The sequence below is a fragment of the Mirounga angustirostris genome, unplaced genomic scaffold (genome assembly GCF_029215605.1).
Source record: "Mirounga angustirostris isolate CCGP_5_RB_7025 unplaced genomic scaffold, mMirAng1.0.hap1 SCAF_15, whole genome shotgun sequence".
NCBI lineage: Eukaryota > Metazoa > Chordata > Mammalia > Carnivora > Phocidae > Mirounga > Mirounga angustirostris.
Genome location: NW_026991723.1, coordinates 13942080 through 13966965, shown reverse-complemented (window position 1 = coordinate 13966965; position 24886 = coordinate 13942080). Strand labels below are relative to the sequence as shown.

At 40.2% G+C, this 24886-nt stretch overlaps 1 long non-coding RNA gene across 2 annotated transcripts in view; it reads left to right on the top strand.

Annotated features, from left to right (window-relative positions):
* Positions 1–5176, top strand: part of LOC123849553 (uncharacterized) — a 46296-nt gene extending 41120 nt beyond the window's left edge. For both annotated transcript variants that reach the window (XR_006792101.3, XR_006792102.3), the window contains exon 6: positions 2469–5176. This is a non-coding gene — a long non-coding RNA (uncharacterized LOC123849553). The remainder of the gene's footprint in view (positions 1–2468) is intronic.
* The last annotated feature ends 19710 nt before the right edge of the window (positions 5177–24886 follow it).

Here is a 24886-nt window from a genome sequence, read left to right as displayed (position 1 = left end):
GGAAATGAAGACAATGGTATGTGAGCTTCAGGGAAGCGAACTGTGCCAAGAGATAGCAGGATGCACCGGTGTATGATGTTCCTTTGAGATATTTCTGAGAAAAGGGTGGCTGGTTTGCTTCCAGGGATGAGTTAAGTAGAGTTCTCTGTCTATGTGTCAGAGCTTCCTGTGTTTAGAGCTTCCATCCAAATTTCTGACTCTGTGATATTAAATATGCATTTAAAATTTGGGGGCATGAAGAGGAAAAATATACGTATTCCTATTTGATTAGGCTTGAAACTTGCACACAAGTAGAAAGCCAGTTTCTGCCAGAGAGGTGGAAAAATCTCCAAAGATCTCTCTTTCTTCTTTAAAGATTTATTTATTTATTTGAGAGAGAGAGAGAGAGAGAGAGAGAGAGAGTGAGAGAGAGAGCATGCGTGCACATGTGTGTGCGGGGGAGGGCAGAGGGAGAGAATCTCAAGCAGACTCCCCACTGAGCTTAGAGGTGGATGTGGGGCTGGATCTCATGACCCATGAGATCATGATCTGAGCCAAAATCACTAGTTGGACGCTTAACCAACTGAGCCACCAGGCCCCTTCCAAAGATGTCTTAACTATACCTCGGAATATATGCATTTGTAGTTGCAAGTTCAAAGTAGACTTTGACTTCTTGACTGTATTCATGGGCAAAGAATCTGCAGTAATCCAGTTTCTCATTAGAATGAGCTGCCAGACAATGTTGTATTACTGGGCAGCAAAGAGGACTGCCCCTGGTCAACAGATGTAATAATTGGGCATTCTCATTAGTGGTATCTGGAGTTTACAGGAGAGAAAACACCACATGAGAAAGAATGTTTCTAACTGTGGGCCCAAAGACTTTCACATTGCTGGGTCTTCATGTCTTTACCCAGGAGCACTGGCAAGCCTTTTGCAAGAGGAAAAAATAAGACCAACCAAACCAAACAGTCTGTGCATGTGTTGTTAAAGAGAAAAAGAATATCCATTTTTACCACAAATTTTTCTGATGAAAAGTGAATTTTCTTCCTCAGCCCTTCCCCTCACAGCTGCTGTGTAATTCTGGAGCCTGAAGTACTTCCACTCTAATAAAAATTTTCATCTTATTTCTGAGCAGCAAATAATAGCAGACCCTAGGCATATGTGAATAGCCTGGCACATTCTCTCTTCCTTCAATTTTAACTGTCCGGATCTGCAAGCAGAGGAGTCCTGTAGGCTCAGCTGCAGAACAAAAGCCAGGGGCTCTTTATTTGCGACTGATTGGCTTGGTAAATGGATTTGTCACAGAAATCCTCTCTGAAAGGAAATGACCCAAGTCTTTGGGCTTTTATGTATCTATTTTATGCTGCTAAGAATTGGGTTTGACTCTAGTTTTTAAAGAAAGAGCCTTGATAGTTCATTCATTCAGTCATTTATATATTTATGAACATGTATTGAGTATCTGCTATGTGCGAACCACCGTGCCAGGCACAGGGATACTAGGAACAGTGAGACTTGGCTTTAGAACTTTCTTTCTAGTGGGAGAATTAGATAAGTAAGCAACTTTCCCCATTATCTCGAGGTACAAGGGGTATTTAAGTCTACCTGGGGAAGCTCCCCAGACAAGGAAAATTGTGATCTGACTCCTTGAAGAAGGAGGCATTTGTCTTCCAGATGAAGAGTGGGTTGGGGTCTGCGGAGCTGAGAAAGGTACATAGGACGCAGCAATAGCAACTGCAAAATCCTAGGAACTCTGCGGGCTTTGGGAAGCTGGACAGAATTTGCATTGGGTGTGGTGGGTTGGGACAGATGGAACTAGCAATTGAACATGGAGATCCAGGAGAGGCCACACGGTGACAGACTCAATACACAAACACAAGGAAAATCCCTGGGATTTCTTTAAGGGTCTGGATCTGGGTGTTTATTCTCTTTGTCCCCATGCTTTATCTGTAGAATGGGATAATGGTTGTGCTTACTTCACAGCATTGTTGTAAATATAAAGTGAGGTAACATGTGTCAAGGTCTTAGCCTGATTACTGGCAATTTTTTGTTCCTCATAAATTGCAGTGATTACATTGACAGCAGTGATAATAGCTGTTCTTGTTGCCTATGCCGATTATAATATTTCTGCAGTCTTTTCCATCTGGGCCTGGGAACAACTATGGGGAATCTGAAAAAGAACCCCGGTGAGTCTATTATCATCCCACTGGGGGTGGAATGGTAAGATACCGATTGGAGGAAGTGAGCGAGTTCTGGGTTCCCAGAGCTGAGAATGAACAAAACCTTGATCAGGACAGTGAGGATGAAGACGCACATCTGATTAACATACAGGTCTCCCAACTCTCCACCCTAAACTAGGCTCCGCTGCACTTGACACTTCTCCAACGGTGCCCTCTAGTGGCCCATAGGAAAAGAACGTTTCCTATCTGTAGGATCAGGACTGAATACAGTAGTCCCCCCCTTATCCAAGGTTTTGCTTTCTGCCTTTTCAGTTACCCAAGGTCAACTGCGTCCAGAAGTGGACCATCCTTCTGACAAAATGCTACAGCACAGTGCCTACGTCATTCACCTCACATCATCTCATCACCTATGCATTTTATCATTTTGCATCATCACAAGAAGGTTGGGTACTGTATAGTAACATATTTTGAGAGAGACCACGTTCACATAACTTCCGTTACAGTATATTGTCAGAATTGTCCCAATTTATTATTAGTGATTGTTGTTAATCTCTTACCATGCCTAATTTATAAATTAAACTTTATCACAAGTATGTGTGTATAGGAAAAAACAATATATATAGGGTTTGGTACTCTGCATGGTTTCAGGCATCCACTAGGGGTCTTGGAACACATCTTGTGTAGATAAGGGGGGGGAGCTACTATAAATTATATGCAGACCATGGAATACTATGCAGCCATTTAAAAAGAATTAATTAGAGCAGTCCCAGTCAACTTGGAGGAATTCCATGAAGGTTTGAGGGAGAAAAGCAGAATGCAGAAAAGCATAGTTGATGTGAACTTCCTCTTGTAAAACAATAATCAAAAAACTTGTCTCTGTATGTGAGATGTGTATGAATAAGTACTTATATAGGATTAAATAGAATTATGTGAGCATAAATAATATATGAAAGGATATAGACTAGCTTCTGAAAAGTGAATTCTCTTGGGGTGGGAGTAAGAGCTGATGTATATAGAGGGAAGATAAGAGATTGCAAAAGTCAAACAAACAAAGGTCCACATTTATGCATTCATGTAAAATTATGTTTAAATACATATATTCATAAATAAAAGTTCGTTTGCAAGTAAAATAGTCCAGATGATGGAATTAATGAAAAAGAATGTTCCATAAAAGTGAAATAGTACGGAAGATAATTTACTCATCTATTTATAATTTCTGATTTGTGACTTTTTTCTTTCTTGCAAAAGCCTAAAATGGCTACTGTTTTAAATTATGGTGTTACAGAAGTTCAGTGTGTATGGAAGGATCTGTTGAGCTATTTCTAAACTCCTGCTAGTGTAAGTTTGTTTTCTGAAATGCTCAGCTTTGGTTTCTTACCACAAAATGTATGAAAAAGTCTCAAGTCTGACCCTGGTACTGTGTTTTCTTCCACTTAGCAGCCTTTATATGTGATAAAACTATGTTTGTGATTGTTTGCTTGTCTTGTAGTGACTTATTCTTCACTTTCATGTGAACGGCAATAAAAATCTATTTGAAGATGCCGATCGAAATCTATAATAGCAATATGATAGACACCAGACTTGGATCTCAGTTTTATCACTCACTATGTATGTGAACTTAGACAAGCTATTCTATTTCTGCCCTTCAGCTTCTTTATTTGCAAAACGGGGACAAAAGTAGGACATAAGCTATAGGTTTGTTTTGAGGATTGAATGAGATAATTAAGGTAAAGTGTTTAGCGATCCTCCTGGTACATGGTATTCATTTATTTGTTCATTTATTTGTTTGTTCATTCAGGAACGACTTCCTGAATGCCTCTATGTGCCAGGCTCTGTGCTGGGCACTGGGAATGGGAAGCGGCAGATCTACATAGCCTACACATTAGCAGACGAGACAGACGAATCTAATGGCCACACAGTGAATAACTGAAAACTGTGATACAGGTTGAGAAGAAACAGTGCAGGGAGCGATGAGAGTGTTTGAGCTGGCTAGGGAGCCAGGGGAGGTTTTTCTGAGTAAGCAATGTGTAGGTTGAGAAATTAAGGATGAATTAATAGTCATTAGTTGACGGGGCATCTGGGTGGCTCAGTCGATTAAGCGTCTGCCTTGGGCTCAGATCATGATCCCAGGGTCCCGGGATTGAGTCCCTCATCGGGCTCCCTGCTCAGCAGGGAGTCTGCTTCTCCCTCTGCCTCTCCCCTGGCCTGTGCGCTCTCTCTCGCTCTCTCTCAAATAAATAAATAAATAAATAAATAAATAAATAAATAAAATCTTTTCAAAAATAGTCAGTTGAAATTGAGCATGCAGAATATTCTAGGCAAAGGGAAGAGCCTTTACAATGCCTGTGGCAATGGGGAGAAGGATGTGTTCTAAGAGTGGCTTTTTAATAAATGTCTGTCACCATTTATTTCACCAAGCTCGCTCCTCATTTTCTCATGATACCTATTTTATGGGGACTGTGAAAGTAAATAATAGCCACTTTGTAGTGTTGTGTGGATTACATGAGAGAATGCGTTTGATGCATACTACTAAATACATAGTAGATATACCATAAACGCTCCCCCCCTCCAATATCTAGGCTTTGGTGCTGAGATGGCAAGTGTAAATTAATTCTTATTAACTATAAATGTAAATTAATGATTTCACACACACGTGTGCACCCACCCACACACACACCAGCCATTGTGTGGACATCTCGTGTTACCCCTGGAGACCTGGTTTTGTTCGTGAAAGGTGAAGTTTTAACCCAGTGAAATCTGTGCCTTCCATTTTTGAGTCTTCGTTTTAAAGTTTTTGTGTTATTAGTTTCCCTAGCCAAAGCTCCAGAAGTTGGCTAGTATGGGGAAAAGAAAAGTGGTATAACCTCTACCCGAATCCTCCAGACTTCAGGCAATAATCATTTCTGTTCTGGGTATTGATGAGGCACTCATTTCAGCTTGCTACAATTTGATGTGTGCCAACTATGTGTTAGGCATTATATTAGTTTCTGGGTAATAAAATGTTATTAAAACAGAATCCTTATTCAGAAGAGGAGAGATTCATATAATAACAACTATTATTTTTTAGGATTCTTTTTTGGAGGGCGGTAAACCAACCGTGGATTCTCAGTTGAAAACAGTGCAGCCTGAAGAAATCTCCAATCCTGCCAAAAACTCTTCTAGTGCATTTTCCCTCTAATGCTGGTTTCTGTTCTCCTCCAGTGGCTTTAGGGATCACACAGGAAAATCTCCACCATTTTCGCACTAAGAGAACCAAACACTCCTGCCACTGTGCTTGTCTGAATATCTAATCTCCCTGAGGCTGCTCTATTTCTCTTTATTCATTTCTACTCTCAGGTCTTGAATGAATGTATCTTTTTGGTGGAACTTAGGTCACATGTATAGCCCCGGCTGAAACAGATTCTTACAAGTGAAGTGTTAGCTTTCTACTCTCTACTGTACAGGAAAACATGGTAAAAGGGATGGGGATTAGGAATTGATGAGTGAATTTGTAATACCTTCCACAGTCCACCTCTTTAGCTGGGTCTACAAAGACTCATCATTAAATTTCAAAACAACAATGACAACAAAAACATTTTCCTGCAAAACAAAATGTAATGATTCCATACCCTCTTCCCAAAGGGGAGAGTCAAAGTCTCACCAGTTACTGCAAATATCTTTTTTTTTTTTTAAAGTTTTTTATTGATTTATTTGACAGAGAGAGACACAGCGAGAGAGGGAACACAAGCAGGGGGAGTGGGAGAGGGAGAAGCAGGCTTCCCGCGGAGCAGGGAGCCCGATGCGGGGCTCGATCCCAGGACCCTGGGATCATGACCTGAGCCGAAGGCAGACGCTTAACGACTGAGCCACCCAGGCGCCCCTACTGCAAATATCTTGATGCACTTTTATCCTTTAGTTTAGGGTTTGGCAAACTACAGTTTCCAGGTTAAATCCAGTCCATCACTCACTTTTGTTGTAAATAAAGTTTTGTTGTTGTTTGTTTTTTTAGAAGATTTTGTAAGTAATCCCTACACCCAATGTGGGGCTCAAACTCAGAACCCTGAGATCAAGAATCACGCACTCCATGGACTGAGCAAGCCAGGCGCCCCTGTTATAAATAAAGTTTTATTGGAACATAGCCTACTCATTTGTTGATGGATTGTCTATGGCTGCTTTTTTGCCCCAATGGCAGAGTTGAGTAATTGCTATAGATACAATATGACCCACAAAGTCTGAAATATTCACTAAAATATCTGCTAAAATTGGACCCTTCACAGTAAAAGTTTGCCAATCCCTATTCTAGCTAGTTTTAACCCTGTCTTGCTATCCCATAACTAAATTTACATTAATCACCATGAATGCACCATGTATGAAATAGTAGGAGAAAGGGATTTCTCTTAAGAAGGAAAGGATAGGGGCGCGTGGGTGGCTCAGTGGGTTAAGTGACTGCCTTCGGCTCAGGTCATGATCCTAGAGTCCCAGGATCGAGTTCTGCATCGGGCTCCCTGCTCAGCAGGGAGTCTGCTTCTCCTTCTGACCCTCCCCCCTCTCATGTGCTCTCTCTCTTTCTCTCTCTCAAATAAATAAATAAAATCTTTAAAAAAAAAAAGGATAGTATATTTGAGCAAGGAAGAAACTGTGAGTATATGCTATGATCATCATTTCTACAACACATTTTAACAATTTCCTTTTCTCACTCCTCATTCTACATTCCTTTTACCCTCAGTGAGCATATAACCTGTACTTCTAGTTCTTATGGGTCTGAGCCTCAGTGGACCTGTCTTTATGCGGTTGCTAGAGTTGTTCACTATTACTGTTGGACATGGCGGTACTAGGAGAGGATCCAGAGGAATCATTTCAGACATGTAGCTTCTCTGCTTATGTTATGGAGTAGCAATCTCTTTTCCTTTTGATTATTAGACTCCATCACCTCAACCAACAAAGTATTCCCCCAGCCCTTTCACCAACACATTCAGTGGACCGAGGGGCTCAGAACGATCAGGTAGGATTCTTACTTTCTAGATCAATCATTTTGTCACCTAAAGTTGTTCTTTCACCCTTAGGTGCTAAGATCTCTAAACAAGCTGAGCCCAAAGACACCAGAATGGAAAACAAACATTGTGTCAGGAGTTTATCATGGGTAACACTGACAAGTGCCATTCCAAGTTCTACCCCTTTGGTCCCTGTTATGGGCTGAATTGTGACTTCCTCAAAAATTTGTACATTGAGTCATAGTCCCCAATCCCTGAGATTGTGACTGTATTTAGGAATAGGATCTTTATAGAGGAAATCAAGTTAAAATGAGGTCATTAAGTTGGGTCATAGTCCAAACTGACTGGTGTCCTTATAAAAAGAGGAAATTCAGACACAGACACATATAGAAAAAAGATGAAATGAGGGCACAGGGAGAAGAGCGTCTACAAGCCAATGAGAGAAATCTGGAGCAGATCCTTTCCTCATGGGTCTGAGTAGGGACCAACCCTATTGACACCTTGGTCTCAGACTTCAAGCCTCCAAAACTGTGAAAAAATAAATTTTGGTTGCTTAAGCCACCCAATCTGTGGTACTTTATGATGGCAGCCTAAGAAAATGAATATAATCCGGGGCCCTTATATTTTGGCTATGGGAGAAACAGCACAATATATTACTTACTCGTTTAGAGCAAACTGTAGAAGAGCAGTCCAAACTCCCAGCTAATGTTATGACTCTTCAATTGGCAGTTCCACTATTCAATAGAGTCAACTGCTTTTGAGTGACGGAGAACGTCACAAGATCAGTGCCTCCTGTAACTGGTCCCCATTGTTTTATTTCTTTTGCTCTAAAATTGAGTTCATTAGTCAGAAGTGGTATTTTTTTTTTTAGTCTACTTTAATGGAGAGTCCCAGAGTCGTGATGTTGGCATAAGAATGGCTGGCATGGAATATATGTTAAGAAAAAAAAAGAAGAAGAAGAAGTTAGCAGGAGGGGAAGAATGAAGCGGGGGAAATTGGAGGGGTAGACGAACCATGAGAGATGATGGACTCTGAAAAACAAACTGAGGGTTCTAGAGGGGAGGGGGGTGGGAGGATGGGTTAGCCTGGTAATGGGTATTGAGGAGGGCACGTTCTGCATGGAGCAGTGGGTGTTATGCACAAACAATGAATCATGGAACACTACATCTAAAACTGATGATGTAATGTAGGGGATTAACATAAGAATAAAAAAAAAAGAATGGCTGGCATGGAAGGCAAATCCATATTCAGAATAAATGTCTAGTCTAGAAAAGACAAATTCGTTTCTCCACTCCACCAAGTGGCTGGCTGATCTCCCAGAGGTGTGGTGCTAGCCGTTGGTTTCTGTGGCTGGAAGTTTGAACAGTCATCAATGGTATTAGCCAGATAGACCCTTGATGCCATTATACTAGTGTATAACTTTATTCCTGCCACTATTGTTACTTGATAGATGAGCCCATTGAGAAGGATCTGGATAAAGACGTCAATTGACATACACAGAATAAGTCATGTTGTCTACATGATTACTGTTAAACACGCTAAGAAGGCCACTTTGGATGGGTATTAAATACAAATGTATTAATACTTGGTTTATTCTGAAAAGATCACACATATACTTCTTTCCAGATATCTTGTCATAAACCCAAGCCCACAACCATATGGACAAAACCAATGGCCTCTACCTTCTGTTAATTTTTGTACATCTGAGTCTTCAGTCATTTCTCCTCTATACATTTTCCTTCTGCCCTTCTTTGAGCCACCGCTAACTAAGGCTGTACTTACGCGGTAGCCCATTTACAGCTGATGCCAGGGTGCTGAACGAGCCTATTTGTAAGTCCAGCTGATACTTTTCCCCCCACTTTAATCAACATCTAAAAGGCAACTTCCCATTAGTTCACATGTGTGGCAGGACAACAGGAGTAGGCATATTGGGAATGTGTATATAAAAATACATGCTCGTGCAACTGACTCATGCTCTCGGGATCTACCCGAGCCTGATATTAAATATAAAACTTCATTGATGATGAGGTGCTGCTGGGCACACTCAAGTTTACGGCTTGGTGGGTCAGTAACCTCCGTTTATCACATGTATTTCAGATCTTTATGGTTACTTTGTATCCCATTGTCCATCTTCTCAGGACCTAGGACCAAGTCAGAAACAATTTTTTAGAAGGAAAATAGTGATTTGCTAAAAAGTGTGTATTTCCCACATTCCAGATTGCTTACACTGTGATCATCCTTTTTAGACTCTCCACTGTTGCCACATAACATCCTGATTTGTGACAGATATTTTCAACACTTTGAGTTTGTTGGTTCATAAGGGCTGATTGGCAGAATCCCTTGCCCTGCGACTAGTTGGCCGAGAGTCTTCTTTTGCTCTGCCCCGTTACTCAAAGCTGCCCCGCACAAGTTACTCAATGAGGGAGTAGGAGCAACATACCAAAATGTAGTATGTGTTATCACCAACTGTCTCAAAGCATTAGTCCCTCCAGAACTTTCCTGAAGTGGCAGATATCTGAGTATTTATGAAATTTACCTCTAATGTTCTAAAATGCATGGCATCTAGTGTACCTGGCCCTCTCTGTCTGTAAGTTACTGTCATCATGTCGTTCAAGTAGTGGGTCAGCGTGGTGTCCCATGGAATGGTGACACAAAGTCTCTGCAGAATAAATAATGGCACAGAACCAGAGGTCAGATAGAGCCCTGTGGCAAAAGAATGTAGGCAATCCGCTGACCCCACTAGGGGAAAAAAACCTGCTGCTGGGGTTTCATAATGGAAGAGAAGCAAAGCATTCTTCAGATGAATAGTTGCAGATCATATGCCAAGTGGTGGGTTGACCTGCTCCAGTAAATTGTCTCAACTGGAAACAGCAGCAGCCACTGGAATTAACATCTGATTAAGTTTATGATAAGTCACCTGTTATTCACCGAGAAACAGCTGTGTTTTACAGAAGTCAAACAGGCAAGTTAAACAGAGATGTAACAGTATTACCATCTTGCTCATGGGTTCTCTCATATATGTAGTATTTTTTAAGCTATTATTTTGGGGGGCACCTGGGTGGCTCAGTTGTTAAGCGTCTGCCTTCAGCTCAGGTCATGATCTCAGGGTCCTGAGATCGAGCCCCGCATTGGGCTCCCTGCTCCGCAGGAAGCCTGCTTCTCCCTCTCCCGCTCCCCCGGCTTGTGTTCCCTCTCTCACTTTGTCTCTCTCTGTCAAATAAAAAAAAACCTATTATTTTGGAAGTTGTCTTAGCTCAGGCTGCTCTGATATAATACCATGGACTAGATGGCTTAAACAACAATTTTTTTTCTCACAGTTCTGGAGGCTGGGAAGTCTAGGATCAAGATGTTGACAGATTTGGTTCTTAGGGAAGGCCCTCTTCCCAGCTTGCAGATAGATGGTGGCCATCTTGCTTTGTGCTCATATGACCTCTTTGTTGTTTATGTTCATGGGAAGAGAGAGATCAAGCTCTCTTGTATCTTTTCATCTTCTTCTAATGGCACTAATCCTATGATGAGGGCACTGCCCTCATGGGCCCCACCTCCAAATACATCATATTGGAGGTTTGGGCTTCAACATATGAATTTTGGGGGGTACACAGACATTCAGTTCATGACAGAAGTCTTCACTCAATGGTCATGAAGCCAATGGGGGATGGTTTATGTTAATTTCCAGGTATCTTCATTTCGATCATAAACTCAGGGTGCATGGAAATGACCACAGAGTGGATTTAAAGATCCTCTGAGCCCTCTGTGATAGTCAATACAAAGGTAGTTTATCAGCTGATTCACGTAGGCTCCCACTGTGGCAGGTAGATGGCAATGGTGTTCAGGGCCGCCAGAGATTAGTATTAGCTTCATTGAATCTCCAAGTGGTATCAATATGTCCCTTTCCCCTGATAAATAGCCACAGTGAAGGTACCTTTGAGGGACCTTCTTTAAGAGGATCAACCTCCTCTTGATTCAAGGGGCCTTGGGGCTGCAAACTGACTCAAGTCTGAAATTGGTTCACAGAACATTAACTGTCCATTGCCAGATCTAGAGTTTTCTGTTATACAGATCATGACAGTGAGTGCGCTGCCAGTTTTCATCTAAGGGACTTCAAGATTTATAAGCCACTGTAGAGATTTTTGCAAGTCAAATCATTCTCATTACCACTTATTTCTTGCTATCATCACAGTAACTACTCCTACTTTGCTTCTTATAGTTAAATGATGTTACTTGGCCTCTGTTGCTTCAGGATTTTATCTTTCCCATTGAAATTAGGAAATTTATCTCAGCAGCTACGTCTTCCATCTTCATTTCTGGCCTAGAGAAGACAGAAACTAGGACACTTTGAAAAACCCTGCTACTTTCTTCATTGATGTCAGTGGGTTACACCCAATATATCCATTTTAATCTTCCTATATCCTCAGTCTTTAGATTCCTTCAGGTACATTTCACCAAGGAATTTCTGGGATCTCAATTTTCATTAGCAGAGGCCCCATTAGGCTGAATTTTATGAATTAGTTGGGCAATCAGAGTTACTGCCAACTACCCAAACCGGCATAGTGAATCCAGAATCTGCTAAGTGCATCTATATAAAAAAGATCAGCCTGATCTTAAATTGGTTTTTTCCCCCTCAACTCTGTTTATTACTGTCAGAATCCATCCTCACCCATCTCCTTTAGGATTATGTTGGTATAAATTTATACCTTGAAATTTTATTGCTGTGTAATTTTATTGCTGAGTCTGAAATGGGCCTCCTGAAACATGCTGGAATCTGACTTTTTTATAGGATTGGAGGTAATAAAGAGAGGACAGGTAAGGAATAAAGAGAACTGACAACTCCTTTTAAAGAAATATGGCAAGGTCATTCTCTTACACCATACGCAAAGATAAAAAATGGTTGAAAGACCTCAATGTGAGACAGGAATCCATTAAAATCCTAGAGGAGAACATAGGCAATAACCTCTTCAACATCGGCCACAGCAACTTCTTTCAAGACACGTCCCCAAAGGCAAGGGAAACAAAAGCAAAAATGAACTTTTGGGACTTAAGATAAAAAACTTCTGCAGAGTAAAGGAAACAGTCAACAAAACAAAGAGGCAACCCACGGAATGGGAGAAGATTTTTGCAAATGATACTACAAAACGCTGATATCCAAGATCTATAAAGAACTTCTCAAACTCAACACCCAAAAAACAATCAAGTCAATAATTGTGCAGAAGAAATGAACAGAAACTTCTCAAAAGAAGACATACAAATGGCTAACAGACACATGAAAAAATGTTCATCATCATTAGCCATCAAGGAAATTCAAATCAAAACCACATTGAGATACCACCGTACACCAGTTAGAATGGCAAAAATTGACAAGACAAGAAACAACAAATGTTGGAGAGGTTGTGGAGAAAGGGGAACCCTCTTACACTGTTGGTGGGAATGCAAGTTGGTATAGCCACTTTGGAAAACAGTGTGGAGGTGCCTCAAAAAATTAAAAATAGAGCTGTCCTATGACCCAGCAATTGCACTACTGGGTATTTACCCCAAAGACACAGATGTAGTGAAAAGAAGGGCCATATGCACCCCAATGTTCATAGCAGCAATGTCCACAATAGCCAAACTGTGGAAAGAGCTGAGATGCCCTTCAACAGACAAATGGATAAAGAAGATGTGGTCCATATATACAATGGAATATTACTCAGCCATCAGAAAGGATGAATACCCAACTTTCACATCAGCATGGATGGAACTGGAGGAGATTATGCTAAGTGAAATAAGTCAAGCAGAGAAAGTCAATTATCATATGGTTTCACTAATTTGTGGAACATAAGGAATAGCATGGAGGACATTAGGAGAAGGAAGGGGAAAAGGAAGGGGGGGGAATCGGAGGGGGAGACAAACCATGAGAGACTATGGATTCCGAGAAACAATCTGAGGGTTTTAGAGGGGAGAGGGGTGGGGGGATGGGTTAGCCCAGTGATGGGGATTAAGGAGGACACATGTTGCATGGAGCACTGGGTGTTATACGCAAACAATGAATCATGGAACACTACATCAAAAACTAATGATGTACTGTATAGTGACTAACATAACATAAAAAAAAAAAAGAAACATGGCAAGGTCTTCAAGTAGAACAGCAAGAGTCTTATCAGACAGGGTAGCAAAGGCTACTTTTGCTAATAAGGGAGGTTCAGTGGGATTTGAGAGGATGGGTAACTTGAAATCTTCAAATTCCACAAATTTCTCTATTCCTATTCTTGAGGTTCCACTTTTTACAAAATAGTGCTCCAATTCTCATATAAGACTCTAAGATGAGGCTGAAATTGAACTTACAGTGTATTTTAACAATCCATAGGATCAGACCCTGCAAGTTCTGTTTAGCTCTATCTGCCCAGCAGCAGCAAGAGATAATGTCCACATTAGGCAAGTCATGGTTCTCGGACTGCGACTTTGGCCAATAATTTAAAATCTCAAACTTACTATTTTCTTTATTAAAGCTCTCCAGCACAGTTTGAAATAGGTATTTCACATCCCACATAACCATTGCATGCCCCATGTTGATCGGCATAGCTTTTCATAGCAGTATCTTCGTCTGCCAAAGCCTGCTAGGAGCCCCTTTCCTTCAAGATGCCCATAGTGATAAGTTGACACTGAATTTCATGGAAACCCATTAGACAGTTAGTGCCCCAACCTCTAATGCTCACCAGCATTAACCGACTTTACACCTAAACAGAATAGATAACTGTTATGGACTAAATGTTTGTGTTACGCCCCCACCCCCATTCATATGTTGAAGCCCTAATCCCAGTGTGGATGATATTTGGGGGGGGGGGTGGTCTTTGGTATGTAATTAGGTTTACATGAGGTCATGAAGGTGGAGTCCCCATGACGGGATTAGTGTTTTTATAAGAAGAGGAAGAGAGACCAGAGCTCTTTGTCTTTGCCATGTGAGGACACAGCGAGAAGGAAGCCATCTGCAAGGCAGGAAGAGGGCCCTTACCAAGGAACCAAATCACCTGGCACCTTGATCTTGGACTTCCCAGCTTCTAGAGTGTGAGAAAATAAATTTCTGTTGTTTAAACACCCTGTCTCAAAAGCAAAAAAAACCCAAAAACCCCCCCAAAAAACCCCCACCCTGAGTTTGGTATTTTGTTATGGCAGCCTGAGCAGACTTATATAATAACTAACATTAAGTGACCATTTTCTTAAAGGGTCCATTCATGGCAAGTATTTCTGGTGCAAATTTCCATATGGGCCAGTATTATTAGTTGCAGACAACAGAATCTACTCTAAGTAGTTTAAACATAAAGTGATTAATTTTAGAGCATTAAGTAGCATATCATATTTCCCAAGAGGGCCAGGGAGCTAAGTTTGGATACTACCCAATCATACATGGTTTAGAGAAGCTCTAAACCAGCTTGGAATTGTTTGAATGAACATTTTTCCGTTGCTATTACTTGCCACTTGACATCTATGATGTTAGTGGCCCCAGAGTAGAACCTTAGTTGCAGTTGCCCCTGGAGATCCAAAGGCTTCTTCTTGTGGGCAGATCTGATTTCCCTACCTCCCTTTGGTTGGTTATGCATTACAAGTCTCTAAAAGGTATTTTTACAAGAGAATCTGGGTTATGTAGATATTAGCTTTCTAGTACAGGAAGGCGTATATAAAAAGAGCCTGAAGTGGGTGTTGAGTGCATTGATCCATAGTACCTATTGCCAACTTCCATGGAATCTAATGAGAAATACTTGCGAAGACATAAACAAAGAAGATTCTTGGTCTGGTCTTTTGTTATCTGGTCTGAATATTCAAAAAGACCTCTATTTTGGGAATGTAATTCGTGATAATTAGCTGAGTCTCTGTTGGGAAACAACCCGTTATTCTAACTCCAGTTTAGGGGAGACCAAAAAGTATCAACCTTTTATTTTAATGAGCTGCCCATTAGCACTATGTTATTGGACCTGGATGCCTCATTTCCTGACTAGAAGGGTAAGCCATCTTTTGCAAGGATGCTTTCAGGAAAACTGGCCATAGGGGAGGAAAACCAGGTTGAAACTTGAGCTCTTTTTTCCTTTTTCTAAGCATTACTTCCCATCCGGAGTCCAGCCTGTGTACCTTTCTCAGTTCTCTAAGATGTAACTGGATGGCTCAGGGCTTTGTTTCTTTCACAGCAGCAAGGAGCAAGTCAGCACAGGTTGACAGCCCCGTAGCCCACTGTCTCCTTCTCTGGTCCTCCTGGATTTTGTTCTTCCAATGGCACGTCAATTCCTTTTTAACCCTCCTGACAATGAATTGTGTTTAGCGACAAATGCTGTTTTCTCCTAATTTTTCATCTTCTGTGAAAAAGCCATTTGTCTTCTCAAATAATAAACCGGAGGGACTCTTGTCTTCCCACATGCCATTTTCTCACATTCTTAGGTCTGAGTGTTGAAAAAGATCTACAGCATTTCTACAAAAATACTATTAAAATGTATCTCTCAGAGCTTCGGTGTCTCTAATAGGAGCAATGTGGCCTTTGGCTAAGGGCAAGAGCTAAGGGGAGACTGGATGTTTTGATGCCCGAAAGACTTTTCTCTTCTTTCTTTCTTTCTTTTTTTTTTCTGGTAGGAAAAAGAAACATAAAAAAAAAAAAAACACAACTACCCATTCAGGAATCTTGTTTAGGCTGTGAGGAGAAACTATGGACCATATTTTAATGAGACATGTATACTGCCTAGGAGATAAATGTTTGGACAAAAAACCATGAAGCAGGTGAGAACGGCCAGGCTATTGCTTTGTTAAGAAATAGTAATATATTCTTTTCTGGAAGGAAAAGAAATGATCTTTAGAAAGAGGAATCTTAAAAGAGGTTTTTGAAAGTACATTAGATTTGAATCCAAATCCTAACTCTTTTACTTATTATCTAAGTAAGTTTGGGCTAGTTATCATCAGTGAAACATTTAGGTTTCCACATCAATATAATGGATATAAATATTAATAGCTATTAAGAGTATTGTAAAGATTAAATATAATATTGTATGGGGGCACCTGGCTGGCTCAAGCAGAGCATCTGACTCTTGATCTCAGAGTTATGAGTTCGAGCCCCACATTGGGGATAGAGTTTACGTAATAAAAAAATGTTTTTAAAAATGTAGTAATGTATAAAATATTTTGGTGCCTGGATATAGCCAGTAGCTATTATTATTATTATTTTTTATTTTTTAAAGATTTTATTTATTTATTTCAGAGAGAGAGAATGAGAGAGAGCACATGAGAGGGGGGAGGGGCAGAGGGAGAAGCAGACTCCCTGCCGAGCAGGGAGCCCGATGTGGGACTTGATCCCGGGACTCCAGGATCATGACCTGAGCCGAAGGCAGTCGCTTAACCAACTGAGCCACCCAGGCGCCCAGCCAGTAGCTATTATTAATATTGGTGATTTTATAACCATCTTGAATAATGTAAGGTCGCATAGGAACTTTCAATTGGAAAGCTTCAAGACCACATAGATGTACACACACACACACACACACAAAGTTTTTTTAGGTATATATGATTGATCTTTTAGTTTTCTTTGTAAATAAAAATAATTAGCAGATATTGAGTCTTTAGATGGCAGATAAAGCTTGTTGTCTACACAATATTTTTTCTTCCATTTTTCCTGACTAAGAAAGTTATAATGTGCCCTGCTAAAAAACTCACCTTCTTGTAGTTAGAAGTGGTTATGTGACACAGTTCTGACCAAGGAAAAGAAAGCAGAAGTTCACAGGTGATTTCTGGAAAAGTCTTCCTTTCCTAATATTGCTACCCCCTCTTTCTTCTTGTCACTTCCAGTGCTGCTTTTTTTTTTTTTTTAAAGATTTTATTTATTTATTTGAGACAGAGAATGAGAGACAGCATGAGAGGGAGGAGGGCAGAGGGAGAAGCAGACCCCCTGCTGAGCAGGGAGCCCGATGCGGGACTCGATCCCGGGACTCCAGGATCATGACCTGAGCCGAAGGCAGTCGCTTAACCAACTGAGCCACCCAGGCGCCCCCAGTGCTGCTTTTTGATTGGAAGGTTGAGATGAGGATAGAGGTAGAGTTTCCATCTTGAGGCAGCAAGGAGACCATAGGATAAGGGCCATTCACCGAGGCTGGCAGAGCAGAGAGAAAGAAAGGAGTAACTCGGGACAGCTGATGATGCTGAAGAGTTGCTTTCTTGGACCACCTCGATGTGAAATTTTTTGAGGAAACAATAAATTTTTATTTGGTAATCTCTGAAGTAGATCTTCTGTTCTATGTGCTGGAATTTATCCCTAACTGGTGATTCTTGCTGTTTGCTGATGGCATGCTAATTGGCTTTTCATGAATTATCTGACTGAGCCACCCAGGCGCCCCCAAGAGACCATGTTAAGACACAGATTCCTGGAAGCTAGTGCTATCCTGTGACATACAAGTATTTCCCTCATTTAAAATATTAGGAAAGGGGCACCTGGGTGGCTCAGTTGGTTGAGCGACTGCCTTCGGCTCAGGTCATGATCTCAGGGTCCTGGGATCGAGCCCCGCATCGGGCTCCCTGCTCGGCGGGAGGCCTGCTTCTCCCTCTCCCACTCCCCCTGCTTGTGTTCCCGCTCTCACTGTGTCTCTCTCTGTCAAATAAATAAATAAAATCTTTAAAAAAAATAAATAAAATATTAGGAAAGCTCAGAACTGTTAACTGACTTGTCTGTGGTCACAGAACCAATACGTGGAACAGCCAAGATTTAAAAAACCAGGGCACTCGGACTTCAGAACCATTGTGTATCTACTCATACCTTCATATCGTTCTACAATGGATTTCAGGCACTTTCAAGAACTACATAAAATAAAAGAAACAAACATCAATAAAACATTAATATTTAAAACCCCTGAAGTGTTGCTGTACAAGAAAGAGGTAAAAACCAAGGAGCAGTGACCAGGGGGAACAGAACACCGGTGGATGGACCATAGAGTCGCTCCAGGGAAGATCCACAAACTTAATGTCTGAGCTTTCTAGTAGCTAAGGGAAGGTAAGATATGTTTTTGTGTGAAAAGAAAAAACAAACCCATTCTTAATGGGAAACAAAGCTTTTCCATAGTAAGTTCTAAAAGCAATTGCTAGCATACGGTTTTAGGTGGGACAGAAACGTGATTAAGAGACCATTTTTTTTTTAAGATTTTTATTTATTTATTTTAGAGAGAGAGAGAAAGACACAGAGAGAGAGACAGAGAGAGAGAGAGTATGAGCAGGGCAGAGGGAGAGGGACAAGCAGACTCCCAGCTGAGCAGGGAGCCCAACACGGGACTTGATCCCAGGATGCAGGGATCATGACCTGAGCCGAGGACAGAAGTGTAATCAACTGAGCCACCTAGGCACCCCAAGAGACCATGTTGTTTTTTTTCCCCAAAGATTTTATCCATTTATTCATGACAGCTAGAGAGAGAGAGAGAGAGAGAGAGAGAGAGAGAAGCAGGCTCCCAAGGAGCAGGGAGCCCGATGTGGGACTCGATTCCGGGACCCTGGGATCATGACCTGAGCTGAAGGCGGACGCTTAACCATCTGAGCCACCCAGGCGTCCCCAAGAGACCATGTTAAGACACAGATTCCTGGAAGCTATTCTTAGAGATTCTGATTCAGTGGGTCTGTAATAGGGCCTGAGAATCTGCATTTATTCCCTGCTTCTAGGTATTACCGATTCTGCTTGTCTGTGGACAGCATTTTGAGTGGCATAGTTATAGGACACAGTTCACAAACTTATATGCCCAGAGTACCAGCCAAGTAATATAAAGGATTGAAGTGGGCCTCATGGAAGACAACGGGGAGGGTTTGTTGCTACAGCCAATTAGGAACTGAATGCTTCGTTTTAAAGAGGTAGCTGCTTCTCAACACCAGCCAGTTGTTGCCTTGTGAAAATTCGGGCAAATATTGCTAGACTTTCAACCATTTCAAGAGAAACTCAAATGTTTCAAGATATCCCGAATGTTATCAAGAGAAAGTTACATAAAATGTCTATTTCTGAAAATACTGTTCAAGCCATCTCTCTCTCTCTGTCTCTCTCCCTTTCTTCTTCTCCTTCTTTTTTTAACGTGGGCTCCACGTCCAGTGTGGAGCCCAAAGTGGGGCTTGAACTCACACCCTGAGATCAAGACCTAAGCTGAAATCAGGAGTTGGATGCTTAACCAACGGAGCCAACTGTGTGCCCCTAAATACATCCATCTCTTAATAAATGGGCTGTAGGGGGTGAACATATCTTATTGCTTTTGTTGTAATTTCTCTATATTTTTGTGAGTTTTGTAAAATATTCTTCTGCATGTTAATAATATAGCTATTCATGTTTAAGGAATTCCTCCTGAGATAATGTGTGTTTATGGTTTTATTTATGTCAGTGACTTAAGACCCCTTTCTTTTCCTAATGGAAATTCTTATGTAAGGTGAAGGCAGGCGGCCAGACTGCAAAAACTCACTCCAGTATCTTAAAGCTGGGGTGTTTGCTTCCATTTCCTTGGAGATCAAGGATTAATGGGAAATAATTATAGGGGTCCAAGATCTTACAGATTAAATTCTTCTAGTTTTTGGTCCAGATTCCCTGCAAATATGAGCTAGAAGATTTCACATAATCTTTTCCATAAGGTAATTTTTTTCTTCCAATAAATGGACAGAAGAGAAATCTCTTTGAAATTTATAGAAAACTTTCTTTTTGTTGACTGGTAATATGGTGATATACTGTGATAGCACCTTTATTGTTGCTTTGATAATTTCTTCCTTTTTATTTCTTGTTCTCTTTTTCTAGAACTGCTAATATTCAGATATTGACCTCTTAGACTGATCCTCTAAATGTTTGCTCTGTAGCTTTTATGTGGATACTCATTATAAGATAAAGGAAGTTCCCATCTGTTCCCATTTTGCGAATAGCTTTTTTTGTTTTAAGTCATAAATGGATTTTTAATTTTATCAAGTGATATTTTTGCATCTATTAAGATTTTCATGATTTTCCTCTTGTTAATATGAAGGATTTCTTAGACTGATTTTAGCACATTAAATCATCTTCACGTTCCTAAAATAAACTTTATTTGATTAAGGTGTATCGTAATTTTTATGTATTTGCTGATTTGATTTTCTAAAATTTCTCTTTATAAGGAACTTTAGCCTATAATTTTCTTCTTATAATGTATTGTCAGATTGTGGAAGCAAATTATCCTGGCTTTATCGAATGAGTTAAAAGTGTTTTTTCGTATTTATTCTCTGGAAATAAGGCATGTTAAATAATGTCATTATTTCCTCCTTAATTATTTGTAGGATCACTGATGAAGCCAGCTGAACCTACAGATTTCTTTGTAGGAAGATTCTTTTTTTCATTATTATTATTTTATTTAGATTCAATTTAGTTAACATATAGTGTATTATTAGTTTCAGGGGTAGAATTAAGTGATTCATCAGTTGCATATAACACCCAGTGCTCATTATATCAAGTGCAATGGCTGCGTGATGGGGTAGCTCTATTTTCAACTTTTTGAGGAGCCTCCATACTGTTTTCCAGAGTGGCTGCACCAGCTTGCATTCCCACCAACAGTGTAGGAGGGTTCCTCTTTCTCTGCATCCTCGCCAACATCTGTCATTTCCTGACTTGTTAATTTTAGCCATTCTGACTGGTGCGAGGTGGTATCTCATTGTGTTTTTTTTTTTTTTTAAAGATTTTATTTATTTATTTATTTGAGAGAGAGACAGAATGAGAATGAGCAGAGGGAGAAGCTGACTCCTTGCTGAGCAGGGAGCCTGACACAGAGCTTGATCCCAGGACCCTGGGATCATGACCTGAGCTGAAGGCAGATGCTTAACTGACTGAGCCACCCAGGCTCCCCTCATTGTGGTTTTGATTTGGATTTCCCTGATGCTGAATGATGTTGAGCATTTTTTCATGTGTCTGTTGGCCATTTGTATGTCTTCTTTGGAGAAATGTCTGTTCATGTCTTCTGCTCATTTCTTGACTGGATTGTTTGTTTTTTGGGTGTTGAGTTTGATAAGTTCTTTATAGATTTTGGATACTAACCCTTTATCTGATATGTCATTTGTGAATATCTTCTCCTATTCTGTAGGTTGCCTTTTAGTTTTGTTGACTGTTTCCTTTGCTGTACAAAAACTTTTTATCTTAATGAAGTCCCAATAGTTCATTTTTGCCGTTGCTTCCCTTGCCTTTGGAGATGTGTCTTAAAAGAAGTTGTTGTGGCCAAGGTCAAAGAGGTTGCTGTCTGTGTTCTCCTCTAGGATTTTGATAAATTCCTGTTTCATATTTAGGTTTCTCATCCATTGGGAGTTTATTTTTGTGTATGGTGTAAGAATGTGCTCTGGTTTCATTCTTCTGCATGTGGCTGTCCAGTTTTCCCACATCATTTGTTGAAGAGACTCTCTTTTTTCCATTGGATATTCTTTTCTGCTTTGTCAAAGATGAGTTGACCATAGAGTTGGAGGTCTGTTTCTGGGTTCTCTATTTGTTCCATTGATCTATATGTCTGTTTTTGTGCCAGTACCATACTGTCTTGGTGATTATAGCTTTGTAATATAGCTTGAAGTCTGGAATTGTGATGCCTCTAGCTTTGGTTTTCTTTTTCAACATTCTTTTGGCTATTCAGGGTCTTTTCTGATTCCATACAAATTTTAGGATTATTTGTTCCAGCTCTGTTAAAAATGCTGGTGGTATTTTTTTTTTTTTTTTAGATATTATTTATTTATTTGACAGAGCAAGAGAGGGAGAGAGAGAGCATAAGTAGTGGGAGCGGCAGAGGGAGAGGGAGAAGCAGATTTCCTGCTGAGCAGGGAGCCCGATGCGGGGCTCGATCCCAGGACCCTGAGATCATGACCTGAGCTGAAGGCAGATGCTTAACCAACTGAGCCACCCAGGCACCCCAGCTGGTGGTATTTTGATAGGAATTGCATTGAATGTGTAGATTTCTTTGGGTGGCATAGACATTTTAGCAATATTTGTTCTTCCAATCCATGAGCATGGTATGTTTTTCCATATCTTTGTGTCTTCCTCAATTTCGTTCATAAGTGTTTTATAGTTTTCAGAGTACAGATCCTTTACTTCTTTGGTTAGGTTTATTCCTAGGTACCTTATGGTTTTTGGTGCAATTGTAAATGGGATTGATTCCTGGATTTCTCTTTCTTCTGCCTCATTGTTAGTGTATAGAAATGCAACTACTTCTGTGCACTGAATTTATATCCTGCAGTTTTGCTGAATTCCTATATCAGTTCTAGCAATTTTTTTGGTAGAGTCTTTCGGGTTTTCTACATAGAGTATCATGTTGTCTGAGAGGAGTGAAAGTTTAACCTCTTTGCCAATTTGGATGCCTTTTATTTCTTTTTGTTGTCTGATTGCTGAGGCTAGGACTTCCAGTACTATGTTGAGCAACAGTTGTGAGACTAGATATCCCTGTCGTGTTCCTGACCTTAGGGGAAAAGCTCTCTTTTTTTCCCCCTGTTGAGGATGATATTAGCTGTGGGTCTTTCATATATGGCCTTTATGATGTTGAGGTATATTCCCTGTATCCCTACATGATGGAGGGTATTTTATCAAGAAAGATGCTGTATTTTGTTGAAAGCTTTTTCTGCCTCTATTGAGGGGAACATATGGTTCTTATCCTTTCTTTTATTAATGTGGTGTATCACATTGATTGATTTGCAGATGTTGAACCACCCCTGCAGCCCAGGAATAAATCCCACTTGGTAGTGGTGAATTATCTTTTTAATGTACTGTTTGATCTGATTAGCTAGTATCTTGAGAATTTTTTGCATCCACGTTCATCAGGGATATTGTTTTGTAATTGTCCTTTTCAGTGGGGTCTTTGTCTGGTTTTGGGAACAAAGTAGTGCTGGCCTCATAGAATAAATTTGGTGGTTTTCCTTCCATTTCTATTTTTTGGAACAGTTTCAGAAGAATAGGTATTAATTCTTCTTTAAATGTTTGGTAGAATTCCCCTGGGAAGCCATCTGGCCCTGGACTCTTGTTTGTTGGGAGATTTTTGATTACTGATTCTATTTCTTTGCTGGTTATGAGTCTGTTCAGATTTTCTATTTCTTCCTGTTTCAGTTTTGGTAGTTTATATATTTCTAGGAATTTATCCATTTCTTCCAGATTGCCTAATTTATTGGCATATAATTGCTCATATTATTCTCTTAAAATTGCTTGTATTTCTTCAGTGTTGGTTGTGATCTCTCCACTGTCATTCATGATTTTATTTATTTGGGTCCTTTCTCTTTTCTTTTTGCTAAGTCTGGCTAGGGTTTTATCAATCTTGTTAATTCTTTTGAAGAACCAGCTCCTAGTTTCTTTGATATGTTCTACTGTTTTTTTTTGTTTTTTTTTTTAATTTCTATATCATTGATTTCTGCTCCAATCTTTGTTATATTTCTTCTCCTACTAGATTTAGGTTTTATTTGCTGTTGTTTTTCCAGCTCCTTTAGGTGTTAGGTTGTGTATTTGAGACTTTTCTTGCTTCTTGAGGAAGGCCTGTATTGCTATATGCTTCCCTCTTAGGACTGCCTTTGCTCATCCCAAAGGTTTTGAACAGTTGTGTTTTCATTTTCATTTGCTTCCATGTATTTTTTAAATTCTTCTTTAAATTCCTGGTTTGACCCATTCATTCTTTAGTAGGATGTTCTTTAACCTCCATGTATTTGTGGTCCTTCCAAATTTTTCTTGTGGTTGACTTCAAGTTTCATAGCATTGTGATCTAAAAATATGCATGGTATGATCTCATTCTTTTTGTACCAGTTGTGTCCTGATTTGTGACCCACTACGTGATGTATTCTGGAGAATGTTCCATATGCACTCAAATGGAATGAGTATTCTGCTGCTTTAGGATGAAATGCTCTGAATATATCTGTGAAGTCCCTCTGGTCCAGTGTGTCATTCAAAACCCTTGTTTTCTTGTTGATCTTCTGCTTAGATGATCTGTCCATTGCTGTGAATGGGGTGTTAAAGTCTGTTACTATTATTGTATTATTATCAATGAGTTTCTTTAAGTTTCTTATTAATTGATTTATATATTTGGCTGCTCCCAAGTTAAGGGGCATAGATATTTACAATTGTTAGATCTTCTTGTTGGATAGAACCTGTTATTATGATATAGTGTCCTTCTTCATCTCTTATTACAGTCTTTGGTTTAAAATCTAGTTTGTCTGAGGGCATCTGGGTGGCATGAGTTGAGTGTCTGGCTCTTGGTTTTGGCTCAGGTCATGATTGCATGGGTCATGAAATTGAGCCCTGTGTTAGGCTCTAAGTTCAGTGGGGAGTCTGTTTGAAAATTCTCTCCCTCTGCCCCTCCCCCCACTTGCATGCTCTTGCTCTCTCTCTCTTTTTTTTAAATTTTATTTTATTATGTTATGTTAATCACCATACATTACATCACTAATTTTTGATGTAGTGTCCCCTGATTTTTTGTTTGCATATAACACCCAGTGCTCCATGCAGAACGTGCCCTCTTTAATACCCATCACCAGGCTAGCCCATCCTCCCACCCCCTTCCCCTCTAGAACCCTCAGTTTGTTTCTGAGAGTCCACAGTCTCTCATGGTTTGTCTCCCCCTCCGATTCCCACCCCCTTCATTTTTCCCTTCCTACTATCTTCTTTTTTTTTTTTTTTAACATATAATGTCTTGCTCTCTCTTAAATAAATAAATAAATCTTTTAAAAAATCTGGTTTGTCTGATATAAGGATGGCTACTCCAGTTTTCTTTTGATGTCCATTAGCATGATAAATTGTTCTCTGCCCCCTCAATTTCAATCTGGAGGTGTCTTTGGGTCTAA